Below are 18230 nucleotides of genomic sequence, written 5' to 3'. Positions count from 1 at the left end.
AAGAATATAGCTACTATAATACTGCTCCCTCTATACAAGAATATATCTACTATAATACTGCCCCTATATACAAGAATATAACTACTATAATACTGCTCTCTATATACAAGAATATAACTACTATAATACTTCCCCCTATATACAAGAATATAACTACTATAATACTGCCCCTACTATAATACTGCCCCCTATATACAAGAATAGAACTACTATAATACTGTCCCTATATACAAGAATAGAACTACTATAATACTGTCCCTATATACAAGAATATAACTACTATAATACTGATCCTATATACAAGAATATAACTACTATAATACTGCTCCTATATACAAGAATAGAACTACTATAATACTGCCCCCTATATACAAGAATAGAACTACTATAATACTGCCCCCTATATACAAGAATAGAACTACTATAATACTGCCCCCTATATACAAGAATAGAACTACTATAATACTGCCCCCTATATACAAGAATATAACTACTATAATACTGCTCCCTATATACAAGAATATAACTACTATAATACTGCCCCCTATATACAAGAATATAACTACTATAATACTGCCCCCTATATACAAGAATATAACTACTATAATAAAGCTGCATATAGACAATAATTTGGATTTGAATATCGTTTTTCTGTGTAGTTTATGTTTGATTCTTCTTTTTATGATATTTATGATATATAACTACTATAATACTGATCCTATATACAAGAATATAACTACTATAATACTGCTCCTATATACAAGAATATAACTACTATAATACTGCCCCCTATATACAAGAATAGAACTACTATAATACTGTCCCTATATACAAGAATAGAACTACTATAATACTGTCCCTATATACAAGAATAGAACTACTATAATACTGTCCCTATATACAAGAATATAACTACTATAATACTGATCCTATATACAAGAATATAACTACTATAATACTGCCCCTATATACAAGTCTATAACTACTATAATACTGCCCCTATATACAAGAATATAACTACTATAATACTGCCCCTATATACAAGACTATAAATACTATAATACTGCCTCCTATATACAAGAATATAACTACTATAATACTGCTCCCTATATACAAGAATATAACTACTATAATACTGCCCCCTATATACAAGAATATAACTTCTATAATACTGCCCCCTATATACAAGAATATAACTACTATAATACTGCTCCCTATATACAAGAATATAACTACTATAATACTCCCTCTATATACAAGAATATAACTACTATAATACTGCCCCTCTATACAAGAATATAACTACTATAATACTGATCCTATATACAAGAATATAACTACTATAATACTGCTCCTATATACAAGAATATAACTACTATAATACTGCCCCCTATATACAAGAATAGAACTACTATAATACGGTCCCTATATACAAGAATAGAACTACTATAATACTGTCCCTATATACAAGAATATAACTACTATAATACTGATCCTATATACAAGAATATAACTACTATAATACTGCTCCTATATGCAAGAATATAACTACTATAATACTGCTCCTATATACAAGAATATAACTACTATAATACTGCCCCCTATATACAAGAATATAACTACTATAATACTGCCCCTATATACAAGAATATAACTACTATAATACTGCCCCTATATACAAGACTATAAATACTATAAGGGCGGGTTCACACGTGGCGGAATTTCACTAAAATTCCGCTGCGGACACTCCGCAGCGTTAATCCGCAGCGGTGCCGTTTGTCCATTGACTTACACTTTAATTTTGCAGTGTTCGTTTAGACGAGGCGTAAAATTCCGCTGCGGAGCATAGGCTGCGGAGCGGAATTTGGTGTCCGCAGCATGCTCTGTCTGTTGCGGAGCAGTGGCGGACTCATGGCGGAATTTCTCCATTGACTTCAATGGAGAGTCAAAATTCCGCAATGAAGTCCGCAGATCTTATGTGTGCTGCGGAGCGTATTGGTTTTACTACCATGACATTTCTTCATTCTGGCTGGACCTATGTATTTCTAGGTCTACAGCCAGACTGAGGAAGTCAATGGGGCTCCCGTAATGACGGGAGCGTTGCTAGGAGACGTCTGTAAATAGTCACTGTCCAGGGTGCTGAAAGAGTTAAGCGATCGGCAGTAACTGTTTCTGCACCCGGGACAGTGACTACCGATCTCAATATACATGTATCTGTAAAAAAACATATAAGTTCATACTTACCGAGAACTCCCTGCGTCTGTCTCCAGTCCGGCCTCCCAGGATGACGTTTCAGTCTAAGTGACGGCTGCAGCCAATCACAGGCCAAGCACAGGCTGCAGCGGTCACATGGACTGGCGCGTCATCCAGGGAGGTCGGGCTGGATGCCGAAAGAGGGACGCGTCACCAAGACAACGGCCGGTAAGTATGAAAATCGTTTACTTTCACTAGGGAAAGTGCTGTCCCTTCTCTCTATCCTGCACTGATAGGGAGAAGGGAAGCACTTTTCCCGCAGTCCGCAGCAGCTAGTCCGCATCAATGTACTGCACATTTTGTGCAGATCCGCAGCAGAATCTGCAACGCAGATTCTGTGCGGCATTGATGCGGACAGTTGCGGAGGAAATCCGCCACGTGTGGTCATGCCCTAATACTGCCTCCTATATACAAGAATATAACTACTATAATACTGCTCTCTATATTCAAGAATATAACTACTATAATACTTCCCCCTATATACAAGAATATAACTACTATAATACTGCCCCTATATACAAGAATATAACTACTATAATACTACCCCCTATATACAAGAATATAACTACTATAATACTACTCCTATATACAAGAATATAACTACTATAATACTGCCCCTATATACAAGAATATAACTACTATAATACTGCCCCTATATACAAGAATATAACTACTATAATACTGCCCCTATATACAAGAATATAACTACTATAATACTTCCCCCTATATACAAGAATATAACTACTATAATACTGATCTCTATATACAAGAATATATCTACTATAATACTGCCCCCTATATACAAGAATATAGCTACTATAATACTGCTCCCTCTATACAAGAATATATCTACTATTATACTGCCCCTATATACAAGAATATAACTACTATAATACTGCTCTCTATATACAAGAATATAACTACTATAATACTTCCCCCTATATATAAGAATATAACTACTATAATACTGCCCCCTATATACAAGAATATAACTACTATAATACTGCCTCCTATATACAAGAATATAACTACTATAATACTGCCCCCTATATACAAGAATAGAACTACTATAATACTGCCCCCTATATACAAGAATAGAACTACTATAATACTGCCCCCTATATACAAGAATAGAACTACTATAATACTGCCCCCTATATGCAAGAATAGAACTACTATAATACTGCCCCCTATGCAGAATAATATAACTACTATAATACTGCCCCTATATACAAGAATATAACTACTATAATACTGCCCCTATATACAAGAATATAACTACTATAATACTGCTCCTATATACAAGCATATAACTACTATAATACTGCACTATATACAAGAATATAACTACTATAATACTGCCCCTATATACAAGAATATAACTACTATAATAAAGCTGCATATAGACAATAATTTGGATTTGAATATCGTTTTTCTGTGTAGTTTATGTTTGATTCTTCTTTTTATGATATTTCGGTAATAGAATTGAATGTTATATAGGATTACTGCAGGTCGTACATCGGGAGATTCACTCATCTCTGGTCTGAAGACATTTCACAATAAGAGCTCAGAGATCTGGGTATATCGGGGGCAGGAGAGCACAATATACGATTTACTGGACTCATTTCTAATTATATTGGGTGTGAACTGCGCGGTTATAACACATGATCGTTCCGAGTCACGAATGTCACTTTTGCTCCTCCAGGGTGAAGTGTTACTGTGAATATAAGTTGACTTGAAATGAAGGTGTAAATTCTTGGGTCCATTAGGAGCTGCCCCTGTTATCCATTATGACCTGAATATGTCACAAGCTAAAAATCTCCTTCGCTACAGATTTGTCCTGTTTGTTACTTTTTGCTGTTTCCTTCTTTATATTGTGCCATTGGTTACTTTATATCTCTAAGAGCTTAATCCATTCCTCGAAAAATGTGGTAAAAATAATCTAGGCTTTGAAGCTAATATGTGTCCAGTAACGTTTTCATAATCCAGCATTTGTAGAATCAGATTTGTATAGATCTGCAGTGTTTCTAGTTTGTTAGTTTATTTTAACATGTAAAAGAATTAGGGCTCGTTCAGATGTGGCAGAATTTTTCAGCTGAAAATGTTGGTGCAGATTTGGGGCAATTACACAACGAATCTGCAGCAACATTTGTATATTTGACAGGTAATTCAGACGTTGCAGAAAACACAGCGGACTTGCCACAGATTTCAGTTTTTGCATTGCAAAGGCTGAAATCCGCAGTGAAATTCCGCTTCTTCTCCGCAACAGACAGTGCATGCTGGGAGGGAAAATTCTGCACCGCAGCCTATGGTCCGCAGCGGAGTTTTCCGCATCGTCTGAACTAAGTTGCCTAAAAATGTATTGAAACAAATGTAAAAAATGGCCGCTGGAGAATTCCACTGCGGACTGTCCACAGCGCAACTTAACAGCAATTCCGCCACGTGTGAACATGCCCTAAGGGGTTCAACTCCACAAATCCCTAAAATCCTCTCACTTTTATGTCATTTTTGATATTCAGGATGGATATGAGAAGAATATTGTGATGCTTCCTTCACTCTTTTTTCGGCCAAAAAAAGCATCTATAAGAACTCAAGTTTTTTAGTATAATGGTACATCCGTTTTTTGTGGCTTTTTTTTTTTGCCTTGGGTAGAAACACACACGGCGTATTGACGGCAGACACGCTGCATCAAGCTGCACAGCGTATCCGCCCTGAACACTGCAGGGAATGCCGTCCGAAAATCCGCACCACATGATGATGCATTTTTTTCGGGGCAGAATTTCAGTTGCGGAAAGCAGCGGCGGAAGAAAAAAAAAACATTCATACTTACCCCCTCCCTCTCTTCTGCGTGTGGTCTGACCTCCTGGGATGATGTTGCAGGCCATGTGACCATTGCAGACTGTGATTGGCTTCAGCAGTCACATGGCCTGCAATGTCATCCCAGGAGGCCGGACGAAAAAAGAAACAGGGAACTCTGGGTAAATATAACTTTTTTTTCTTACAATTCCACTGGAAATGTCGCAACCAACACCACTTTGTTGCAGGTTCAAGCACCCCATTGAATTCAATGGGGAAAACCCGCAACAGAAGAGCAGCGATTTCACAGCATTAGGCCTTATTTACACGAGCGCTGCGCATCTCGAACGTGAAAAACTGCAGTATTTACCCCGTACGGGTTCCTACCCCAATAGTGTGTTTGCTATTTATGTTTTTTTTTTTATGTGGCGTTTTTCACATGGTAAATGATGTGATTAAAAGATGACGTGATGTAACGATTCCTCTTTGCCACGCATGAGCAATGCCACTAAACACAAGGCGGTGTTCCTAATAATGGGTGGATTTACATACAGCCTATTTAGGAAAAACAAAAAAAATGCAGCGGCCAAATGTTAGCTTGAAGTGAATGGGAAAATATAAAACGCCCTACAAACATGGCGTATTTTAAGTGGTTTTTTTATATTTTAACTTTCGTTTCGTCAATGGCGTTTTTTCAATATTGCAGCAAGCCTGGCTTTGGTGTTTTTTTTTATAATTTAGTGGGGTTTTTGTCTTATAGACTTCCATCGGTTACTTTTTCCTTTTTAAAAAATGCAAAGTCAATGTGTATTAAGGTTTATTTTAATGCCATTTTTGGTGGCGTCCTTGCAGAAAAAAGCATGTTTTACAGAGAGGAACCTTTGCATCACATGATGTGAAAAACAACACCTGAAAAAACGCAAGTAGTAAAACATATCAGCAAATACACCACCAAAAACCTTATAAAAAAAACGCATGGGCCATTTAACAAAAAATTAAAGATAGATAGATAGATAGATAGATAGATAGATAGATAGATAGATAGATAGATAGATAGATAGATAGATATGAGATAGATAGATATGAGATAGATAGATATGAGATAGATAGATATGAGATAGATAGATATGAGATAGATAGATAGATAGATAGATAGATAGATAGATAGATAGATAGATAGATAGATAGATAGATAGATAGATAGATAGATAGATAGATAGATAGATAGATGATAGATAGAGAGATAGATAGATAGATAGATAGATAGATAGATAGATAGATAGATAGATAGATAGATAGATAGATAGATATGAGATAGATAGATAGATAGATAGATATGAGATAGATAGATATGAGATAGATAGATAGATATGAGATAGATAGATAGATATGAGATAGATAGATAGATATGAGATAGATAGATAGATATGAGATAGATAGATAGATAGATAGATATGAGATAGATAGATAGATAGATAGATAGATAGATAGATAGATAGATAGATAGATAGATAGATAGATAGATAGATAGATAGATAGATAGATAGATAGATAGAGATAGATAGATAGATAGATAGATAGATAGATAGATAGATAGATAGATAGATAGATAGATAGATAGATAGATAGATAGATAGATAGATAGATAGATAGATATGAGATAGATAGATAGATAGATAGATAGATAGATAGATAGATAGATAGATAGATAGATAGATAGATAGATAGATAGATAGATAGATAGATAGATGGATAGATAGATACGGGGACGGCGGCGCTGAGTGCGGGGGCGGTTTTATGAATCCCTTTTCCCCAGCAGAAGCTTCGTTGCAGTGACACATCGTGTCTGCTTCTTTCTGCCATGCCATATTGCATTAGACCTGATCCTCTCGCTTCTCCGCCGGCAGCGCAGGGAGGGAAATACGTAGATTGAGAATGACAGAAAAGTGCATGGGAGTAATCCGAGGGAAAGTAGTTCGTTTTCTTCAGATCTTATTTACTGACGTGGATCTAAATGACGAATCGCTTCTCTCATAACCTTCACCAGTTGCGGCTTCAGCTCGGAGAATCGGACGCTCCGTCTCAGGGACGGGACGCAATGTTCTCTCCGCGGAGTCATTAGTTCTAATTAAAATGTTTCCATGAAAAATGCTGCACATCAACAGCAACGTTGTGTCAATCCTTCATCAACTAGACCCTAATAGTGATTAATATTCCTCTAATGAGGCCGTTGATACAATGTAACCAGAGGCGGCGAATGGGGGATGAAAGAAATGGTTCAATTTTTTTAAATTAAGAATTAAAGCACAGACTCTGATATATTAGGACATCTCCAAGACGCCATCATGAAGGAATGAGGCTCTAATCCGTCTCACTATATATCCACCAGAACCCCCACCCCAAAAAAAAAAACAACTCGATCCCTCTTGGGGGCTCAAAGACACTTTTTTTTGCTCCTGATGAGCCAAATGGGCAGGGAATGCTGACACATGACATAAGCCACCACCGTGATTCGGATGGGGAGGGGGTTTGTTATAAATTTGGTGCCTATTGGGTTTGGATCAGTTACAAAACATAAGGTATGGGAAATAAAATAGAGACCCAGGTCGTGTTGGTGGAATAAGGTTTTGTAATGTTATATAGCGAGTTTATGCTTGTCTTTTGCTCATAACTTCCACAAAAATTATTGTTTTTCAAAATAAAAACCACTGCAATTATCTACATTCCAGCGCCGATCACATTATGTAGGACACAGGCCACTTATAATCTGGTGACAGAGCCTCCATAAATCTATAAGGTCTTACCAAGGGACAAGCATATAAAGAGTCTATATTCTTCCCACTGATCAGTCTGGAGGGAACTATATGGACTGTGGGTGATTAGATTGCCCCGGATCTTACATTTTTTCCTCATCCCAGAGGAATCCTACCTGAGTATTGGGGGAGATTGCCCCCTCCTAGGCGAGTAGAATATCACACCACCACCACCAGCAAATTAGTGATTTTGCAAAGCCACTGAAGAGACCCCGGAAGACCATGGCAGGGATCTCCAAACCTGTGACTCTCCAGCTATAGCACAACTACAACTCCTAGCATTCTAGGAGTTGTAGTTTTGCAGCAGCTGTAGAGCTATACGTTGGAGATCGCTGATCTATAGCCCAGGATGAGTAATATAAAAGACATTTGCATGTACAGAGCCCGGGATTCCAGCGGTGTCGGCTCTCAGCGCTGCAGCTCTTGGCTGCCTTTAGGGCTTATAGTGCAGTACACAGGATTTATCATAAAGTCTCTTTGGTTACAGTGTAACAGACACATTTATTCTGTAAAGCCAACACACACAATATAATTACAAGACATCTACATCCCGATACCAAATATGCCCTGAAATGCACGGAGTGAAGCGAGACGCGGCCTATTCAATGATAGAAGAAGAATAAAATGACCATAAAGCTTAATAATTGTGTCAATAACATGATATGCCAACTACAGTGCACCCGAAATATGCCGTAGTGTTGTGTTAGACACCAGGGTAAGGGCATGTTCAGACGTGGCGTAGTTCTTCCGCCACTGTCCGCATCAATGCCGCATATAATCTGCGTTGCAGATTCCGTTGCGCCTTTGCCTTAGGGCTTATTCAGACGAACGTAAAATACGCGCGTGCAACGCGCGTGATTTTCACGTGCGTTGCCCGTAGCTATATTAGTCAATGGGGCCGTGCAGACAAGGCAGCGTTTTTTGCGCAGCATTGCTCCGTTGCAAAAAACTCACGACATGTCCGTTGATTCAGCGTTTTCAACGCATCACGCACCCATTGAAGTCAATGGGTGCGTGAAAACCACGCATGTCGCACGGAAGCACTTCCGTGCGAACTGCGTGTTTGCGCAACAGCTGTCAAAAGGATGAATGTAAACCGAAAAGCACCACGTGCTTTTCTGTTTCCGAACATCCAAACGGAGTGTCTTTGCGATTAGCGAAGCCGGACAAGCGAACCGAACTTCACCGGGTTCGGCCGAACTCGATTTGGCCGAACCCGGCAAAAAAATTATCGGTACGCGACGTCAGGAGATAGTCACTGTCCATGGTGCAGAAAGAGTTAAACTGTTTCAGCACCCTGGACAGTGACTACCGATCCCAATAAACATGAACCTGTAAAAAAAAAAACGAAGTTCTGACTTACCCATAACTCCCGGCTTCTTCCTCCAGTCTGACCTCCCGGGATGACAATTCAGGCCAAGTGACAGCTCCAGCCAATCACAGGCCAAGCACAGCCTGCAGCGGTCACATGGACTGGCGCGTCATCCAGGGAGGTGGGGCCCGATGTCGAGAGGCGCGTCACCAAGGACGCGTCACCAAGGCAACGGCCGGGAAGTTCTCGGTAAGTACGAACTTTTTCTTTTTTTCACGGCATTCACTGTCGAGGGTGCTGAAAGAGTTAGCTCTTTCAGCACCCTGGACAGTGACTGACATCGACTAGACTCATCTCTATGATGGCGGCTGCGCGAAAATCACGCAGCCGCGCATCAGACACGGATGACACACGCAGCTGTCAAATGGTGTTTGCGCGCGCAAAACGCCGCGTTGTTTGCGCGCGCAAAAACGCAACGCTCGTGTGAATCCAGCCTAAAATGTGCAGTAAATTGCTGCGGATTAGTCGTTGCGTATTCAGGTGAAGAGAACTTCCTGCTGTCTTTTAAACATTCCATCTCAGTCTGGCTATAGACCTAGAAACACATAGGTCCAGCCAGAATGAAGAAATATCCTGTTCGTGAAAGCAATCCGCAACGCAACACACATAACATCTGCGGATTTCATTGCGTAATTTTGAAACTCCATTGAAGTGAATGGAGAAATTCCGCAACCAGTCCGCCACACGTCCGCAACAGCCAGTGTATGCTGCGGACACCAAATTCCGCACCGCAGCCTATGCGTCGCAGCGGAGTTGTCCGCAACGTCTGCACGAAGAGAACTAAAAAGGTGTGGAAACCAATGGAGAAAATATCCGCTGCGGATTTCCAGTGCGGACTGTCCGCAGCGGAATTCCAGAGCAATTCCGCCACGTCCGAACATGCCCTAAAAATCTATAGCAGCTCCTAGTGTTAAGTAGTAACAGTAAATCTGCAACAATGTATCAAATAAATCATTTGATTGAATCAGTGAGTTGTTTCTTCTTTCCTTCTTCTTTTCTGTATTTTTCTTTTTCTTCTTCTTTATTCTTATGGTTCTGTAGTGTCTGCACAATGTACAACTGCAGCAATTTGTGCTAAAGAGCATGTGGTTTAGCCAGGGGCGGACTCAGAAATCAGTGGGACCCCAGTCAAGAACAGTATATGGGCCCTTTGGTCTCCATCAGATCACAATAGAGCACCCCCCACACCCACCCTGTTATGTCTTTCTAAGGACACGTTCAGACGTGGCGGAATTGCAGTGGAATTCTCCAGCGGCCGTTTTTTTACATTTTGTTTCTATACATTTTTAGGAAACTTAGTTCAGACGTTGCGGAAAATAACTGTGCGGTAATCAGGCTGCGGTGCAGAGTTTTCCCTCCGCAGATCATGACGTTGCGGAGAAGAAGCGGAATTTCACTGCGGATTTCAGCCTTTGCAATGCAAAAACTGAAATCTGTGGCAAGTCCGCTGTGATATCTGCAACGTCTGAATTACCTGTCAAATATGAAAATGTTGCTGCAGATTCGTTGCGTAATTGCCCCAAATCTGCACCAACATTTGCTGCGGAAAAATCCTGCCACGTCTGAACGTGCCCTTGCGATCCAACAGTTTAGTCCCTTAAATGCAACCTAATAGACCCTAGGAAGCTGCTTTTAAGGTGGCAGTGCCCCCCTTATCTACGAGGCCCCTGTGCAGCTGCACACATAATATGTCCTTACCTGGGTTTAGCCTCACAGTTTTCGACAGCGCAAAACACTACAGGCCTGTGTGAATACAACCTAAATACTTTACAATACTAGTAATCCAGAACCTGATGGTCCTCAACAGCAGTCCTAATATTAAAAGGTCTGAATGATAGGTCATAGTTAAAGGCTATGTAAACCTTCGAACATTTTTTTAAATTTTTTTTTAAATAAAACAATGTATCAGTTTGTTGAATGCAACTTTTTAATAGTTTCTTTTAATAAAAAAAACAGTTTTACTTTTCGAGATATCCTGTATACATAGAAGCTGTACCTTGCGCTGGAACCCGAATCAGTCAGGTAAGCGGGACTGACGGATCCGGTGACAGGTCCCTGACACGCAGCATCCACCTGTTATCGATCACATCTTAGTTATGAACTGTCAGACGCACGCAGGACCCGCTGTCACTGAAGCCGTCAGTCCCGCTGTCCTGACGGGTTCAGGTTTGAGGGCAAGATTACTGTAGAAGCTGTATCTGAAAAAGTAAATAAAAAACTAACAAAAACAATTAAAAAGTTGCATTAAACACCGTGATACATTGTTTTATTGAAAAAAAAAAAAAGTATTCAAAGGTTTACATAGCCTTTAAGATGTAGAGGTAGCGTTACTGCAGTCCTATGTAAAACTACAGATACCCTACTTTGATTTAACAATGAGTTGTGCCAAATGACAACCTCAGCTCTGCTACATCTGTCCGTAATAATATATATCCTGCATTTGCCTTGTTCCAGTATTTCTCCCCTAGACAGTGCTGCAGGGTCAGTGCAGGTATTTGCGGCACCACCTCTGTATACTGAGGCTCAGCAGGGCACATTCCACACCTGGTTATCCCATGCCCTTCCTATGCCCGGCTATTACGGGAGCACGGGCTACTAATAACCTATACAAATGTTATAGATCATCCGGCAAGCAGATCGCGCTTGTTATACACCGACGAGCAATACGGGCGACTATGCGTAAACAGTGGCGTTGCCACGCTCATATAAATCACGCTAAATGAATGGAATCGCTGTTGAGATGGGGGGTTTCCTTCTCCCACGAACATATGTTTCGTCTACACCCCCCGGAACCCATCCGTCTGCAGAAAAAAAAAAGTCTCCTGTAACCTTGAAGAATCATAATCAACACCGGAGGAAAAGGATGGATATTAACCTCTCACCTGCCGGGGTTTAGGGGTCCCTCTTCTTTCAAATATCCAAACCTGAGGGAACCCCCATAATATTTAAAGATGTTTTCCGACTTTATGAAATACATCTTAATCATTGTATGATGAAAAGTTTCGCAGATTTTTAATATGCTTTGTGTTATTCCGCACCTTTTCAAGATCTTTGCTTGCTGTCAGTGAATGTAAACATTTCCGTTTACATACAGAGGCTATAAACCTAATAAAGTGCTTCTTATAGCTGAGAATTCGGTATAGTTGTCTAGGTAAATCCTCTGTGAGCCTATACAGCATGGACTCCAGACTGATACATTATACCTGCGCTGTTACATTGTAACAAACCCAGGGCAGGAGAGAGATTTGTGCTGCTGATGTGTTTATCTCATAGAGGATTATCATCTCTGTTTTATGACTGTCCGAAATATGTCAATGAATATTGAATGTAAAAAAAACACTTACGGTTACTTTTCTCTTTTCCTGCAGGTGATGATCCTTCCTGAAAACAAACAGAAAACTGCGATATCGTTAAACAAGGTGATTAGAAATGGATATTTTTGTATTCTGAATGTCATCAAAATCCAAAGTTCTGTATTTTAGATGATCGTCTGTTAAATATCCTGGTAGGGGCTTGTTAAATTTGACCTGTTACTATTATTGCTCTTTTTTTAGGGTAAATTTATCTGTGCTGATATATTATATAATATATCTTTAAACTAGGTCTGAGCTTCCACCACTAGGTGGAGCTTAGGAGTTTACCGAAAACAGATATTTTATTGATTTCAGTGGGAGCTGTAGAAATCTGTATGCAGTGAGCTCCCCCTAGTGGTGGTTGGAGGTAGCCGGAAATGTTTTATCTCACTCTTTTTGGTTGTGTAAGGGGAACTTGTGGATTTGGAGATCTGTATCAGATAATTAACGCAACAACCCCCACTTGGGTATGGGATCATCGATAGCTGAGAACTTCATTAATCATTGATTTCAAGAGTTGTGGTGAAATGTGCATTTGCTGGAAACATAAGCACGTTCTCCATTGATGTGGGGGTGGGGTCAGCAATGGGACTACCTGTGATCAGTTAATGCTTAGGGAGCCCACAAAGAGAAAAGTGAACCCCTATAGAGTGCAAGCTCTTGTGCCAACTTGTTAAAAACCCATTCATCTCCTTGTCAAGTTGATCAATTATTAGGAAAGCTGCAATATCATTAATGTTGTCATCCAGCTTTCTCCGACTGCTGAATGGCATATATAAACAGTTATGCAGCAATTTATCCCCTGTCCACATAACTCTAGGAAAGCTGGATGACAACTTTTCTTTTCTTGATTCACTGATATATATATATATTTACAATATTAAGTAGTCTAAAAACAACCATACCACTAACCTCACCGTAATTCAACATTTGCATCATGCCAAAGAAGTAAGTGAACCCGTCTGTAATATCTCTCTGCAAATGCAATGGAGGTCCCCTCTATGTAAGGTTGAGTAAAGAGGTGTGGCCTATGGCAGTCAATCAGATTCCAGATCCGAAAATAAAACCAGACTTCTGATTCGTTGACCTCTACCAGCAACGAAACTTTTTCCTTGTTGCATTCACTTTTTTAAATGTCCTCCTGAAAATTCTTCCATATAATGAACCCGATACACAACAGGCAGCAATTTAAATATCCAATATCACGCTTTACTTATTCAGTGCACTTAACGTTTTATGCAAAATTATCCTTTCTCTGAGTCCAGACCCAGCAGGGAGTCCGATAATGAACATAAAATAGTTTCGTTGATGACATTAAAAGCGATTAGCTGTGAAGGTGTAATAATCCTACGCGTCCATACACGGTGGAAAAAAATAATTGTAACGAAAAACAAATATTTATGCTCCAATATATTGTATGGTGGGGGGGGGGGGACCAGCTTATCTGCCTCCAGTGTTACTGTTCTCCTGACATATAATAAGAAATGATTATACATATGTAGCAGAGCTGAGTGAGTTAAAGGGGTTGTCTGTTCAAATTGTAAGTTGGCTGAGTGAAGACCCTTGACCCCCATCCAGCCAGGTGGGACGGACACCACATCCAGGCAGAGAATGAATGGAGGGTTGGCCGCGGCTCTCACCATTCAGTAACAAGGAAGGTACAGAAATAGCCGAGAATGTGACGTAGTTAGATATAGGTGTGGGTCCCAGAGGTCTCTATGGATATGCCTTAAAAGTTAGAAGTTGGGAATATCCCTTTAAGAAACGTCACGATTGTAGGTTATGATGGGTATGATGTAGAGGAAGCGAATGACAATCTGTTTTGAAGCACAGGGGTCTTTAGAGTAAAGAGGGGCTCTGATACTGAGACTACAGTTTGGAATGGACCCCATGATATGATCTAAAATCCCACAAAAATTTGCATTTGAAAAACTTTTTCTGCCCTAGAAGATCCTCTGTATTTGCAATATCCAGTGCAATTTTTATGAAAATAAGTTACAATGTATCTGTATTGTATCAGACAAGACGATGGTGATGGATCTCCGTGCGGTGTCATTCCCAGCTGTGTGCACTGATGTAATCGTCCCAAAAAAGTACATTGTTTACGAGGCCCGTGGGTCCAATCTTCCGCCTGACTGGAGAGGATGCTAATAGCTGCCATATTTGTGTTTAAGGACCTACAAAGGATTGAGCTGAGTGTTTTAGTGCAATGAGCCGTGAGGAAGTCATTTTATATTTAGACTAATCATTTCCTTTTTTTTTTAACATAATCGTCATAAAATCACAAAATTGAATGAATCCAAAATGCCAGGTATAATTGGAGAGACGTCCTGTGCGGTCGCACTAAAATTAGCATAAATCATTTCAAATATAATGGAAACGATTACGAGGGATTTAAAAAAAAGTAATTTAGCAATTTTTAAAATTCTGTTTAGAAAGATCAGAGGCGGAAAATATTTGTCAAGATTTCAGGGTGAATATTTATTGTATGTTAAAATTTTAAAGCCAAATTTAGACTTTGCTAATGACCAGTAGAGTTGATTGGCAGAGGTACAAGTATCATTTCTAGTATCCTCTGCTTAAAGGGGATGTCCACCTTTGGACAACTTCATCTCAAAAACACATTTTGGGGCATGTAAGCCTAGGAAACCGGCTACTACCAATCACAGTCATGGCCATAGGAATGTTTGGAACTCAATATGAAGGTGACAACATTACAATATTCTTTCCCCATATTTGTATTGGCAACTTTGTAACGCTACTGGTGTCTCACCGCTAAATGTAGATCTGTCGTAAAGTCTTCGGGATGTGACACATTCAGTCAAGAGTTCGTCCTTCGAATCATCACAGCTACAATACATGGAGTCTGGAAGTCAAATATCTCCATGATTGTCGGGACCAGTAAGGCCTAGTTCACACAAAGGTTTTTTTGCAGGCAGAAAAAAATCTGCCTCAAAATTCCTTCAATTTGTGTATAGGTTCAGACAGCACCAGATATGTGGAAGGATGGGGTTTTGCACGGATAGGGGCTCAACTCGAAGATGAATATAAAAGAGTATCCAGCACAACAATTTTGAAACAATTTTTATTTTGTTTTTGTTTTTAATGCCAGTGGCAGAGTGCGATGTTTCGGTCTAAGCGACCTTCATCAGGCGCTGAGCCGTGCTGGAAAACTGTATAGATGAGCGCTAGTGGTGCTGATAGCGGCTGACCGCTGTATTATGCCGCTATCAGCACCACTAGCGCTCGTCTATACAGTATTTTCCTGAACATAACAAACCCCAAATAGAAATGACAAGATAAAGAACTTCTGGTGGATAAAAGTAGAGATTGGACACAGATTTAGACAATCCCTACTTCTTAGAAGGGTCCATTGACAATAAGCTGATCACAAAGTGTCCTCCTGCTGTGAGCCCCAGTGATCAGCTGTGATCTCTGGGGAAACCCGGCAGTAAGTGTTCTGTTTCCCTGCAGCTCCACCACAGGAGAAATTAAGTATTACACATTTTCCATTCATATTAGTGGGTGGTCTGTGTAATGCAGGACAGGACAGGTCCTCCAGACTGGATTCATGCCATGCCAGGTTTACTGTTATCTCCTATATGAGCACCAGATGACCTCCTGGGCAATGTTTGCCATCCTGCTTTGCTATGGAATACAATTAAAAAGCAGTATTAAGGCCTGTTCACATCACCGTTCGCATTCCGTTCCGGGGTTCCGTTGGAGGTTTCCGTCGGGTTGAACCCCGCAACGGAAAGTGAAAGTGAAACCACAGCTTCCGTTTCAGTCACCATTGATGTCAATGGTGACGGAAACATCGCTAATTGTTTCCGTTCGTCACCATTCTGGCATGTGAACAGGCCCTCAGACTTGGGTAGCACATTAAACTTTATATGTATTAGAATGGAATGGAACTTTCTTGATCCCGTAGCAGTCCGTGCTTCCACGCCAACGTATAAAAAATGGGAACTCAGCCCTCCAAGGCATTATGCAATAAGGGATATTTTATTTCACATATAGCGAAAAGTAGTAATCCAAAAATAGGTTTAACGTTTCGGTCTATACATTCGACCTTCTTCAGACACAGATTATGTCCGTGGATAAGGATATGCGGCGCTTGCGACCTCTACCTAACAGCGACCGAGGTCGAAAGCGTCGCATATCCACGGACATAATCCCTGTCTGAAGAAGGTCGAATGTATAGACCGAAACGTTAAACCTATTTTTAGAATAGAATGGAGTTACTATCGGAACTGGAAGGTTGGTAGACCACCTCAATACACGTACCCATTACCTCCCTTGGGCTGTATCAAACCCTCTACGACTAATATCCCAACCTCTACTCTCCCTTAGGCACTTTGCCATATCATGGATCCTAACAGGGTGCCCATGGCCTTCTATGGGCTCATACTGTACCTCTGTATGTCTCTGATACAGAACCCCTGAGAATAAAATGGTAACAAGCTGCAACACATGTAGCATTAAGCAATGATTTCCACCAGTGGCACCGCTTCAAAGAGGGATACGATGTCTCATGGAGGCGCCATACAGCCGTTTACGAAGAACCTGCAAGTTTTTAATTGACCTTGAAGGAATTCTGTGTTCCTGCAATCACACAGGGATCATGCATGACCCTTCAAAGGAGCCGGTCATTGAGCAGATCCCCCAGAAAGACTAACCTTAAATAATCATTAAGGTGCCTGACATGTATTCTGCTTCCGAGTCACTTGCGAAACGCAAACCCTTCAACGATCATTTTTTTAACTTTACATTACTTCACTTTTTTTTATGGGTTCATCATTGTGGACTCCAGGACTAGATGCCTTCAAAAGCTCTTCATAAAAAAACAAAACTTTTTTGCAAGAACAAAGGCGACTGGACTGTTCTAAGATAAGACATGACCCCTTCCCTTCATTTACACTAATATGGGGTATGGAAACATTACCACCCTCACATAAGCACACCGGGGTCATTTGATCAGAGTTAGGGTATGTTCACACGGCCTATTTACGGACGTAATTCGGGCGTTTTTGCCCCGAGTTACGTCCGAAAATAGCGCCTCAATAGCGCTGACAAACATCTGCCCATTGAAAGCAATGGGCAGACGTTTGTCTGTTCACACGAGGCGTAATTTACGCGCCGCTGTCAAAAGACGGCGCGTAAATAGACGCCCGCGTCAAAGAAGTGACCTGTCACTTCTTTGGCCGTAATTGGAGCCGTTATTCATTGACTCCAATGAATAGCAGCGCCAATTACGCCCATAATTGACGCGGCGTTCAAGCGCCTGCACATGCCGGTACGGCTGAAATTACGGGGATGTTTTCAGGCTGAAACATCCCCGTAATTTCAGCCGTTACGGACGCCCTTGTGTGAACATACCCTAAGGGGCAACGTTTAAAGCTATTATAACAATAAAGTCACATGTGCAACATATTGTTATAAGTACATGGACAACCCCAACCGATGATGTGTCCCCCTATCACTCCTGCCGCAATCACATCTGCAGATTTTCTACAAGTTGCTCCAGATTAGGGTTCGTCCCCAAGTAGCGGAATTGCGGACGGAAAACAACACAGCAAATACAGTAGCAGCAAAGTGGATGAGATAAAACAAATCTCCTCCTCACGCTGCGGAAATACGGAG

At 40.5% G+C, this 18230-nt stretch overlaps 1 protein-coding gene across 5 annotated transcripts in view; it reads left to right on the top strand.

The window, feature by feature from the left end:
- DAB1 (DAB adaptor protein 1) overlaps positions 1-18230 on the top strand; it is a 721439-nt gene that overhangs the window by 220228 nt on the left and 482981 nt on the right. For all 5 annotated transcript variants that reach the window (XM_075832689.1, XM_075832692.1, XM_075832691.1 and 2 more), the window contains exon 2: positions 12603-12653. The gene's annotated coding sequence lies outside the window, so the exon portion shown is untranslated. The remainder of the gene's footprint in view (positions 1-12602; positions 12654-18230) is intronic.

The sequence above is a fragment of the Rhinoderma darwinii genome, chromosome 7 (assembly GCF_050947455.1).
Source record: "Rhinoderma darwinii isolate aRhiDar2 chromosome 7, aRhiDar2.hap1, whole genome shotgun sequence".
NCBI classification, from domain to species: Eukaryota; Metazoa; Chordata; class Amphibia; order Anura; family Rhinodermatidae; genus Rhinoderma; species Rhinoderma darwinii.
This window is presented reverse-complemented; position numbering and strand designations above follow the sequence as displayed.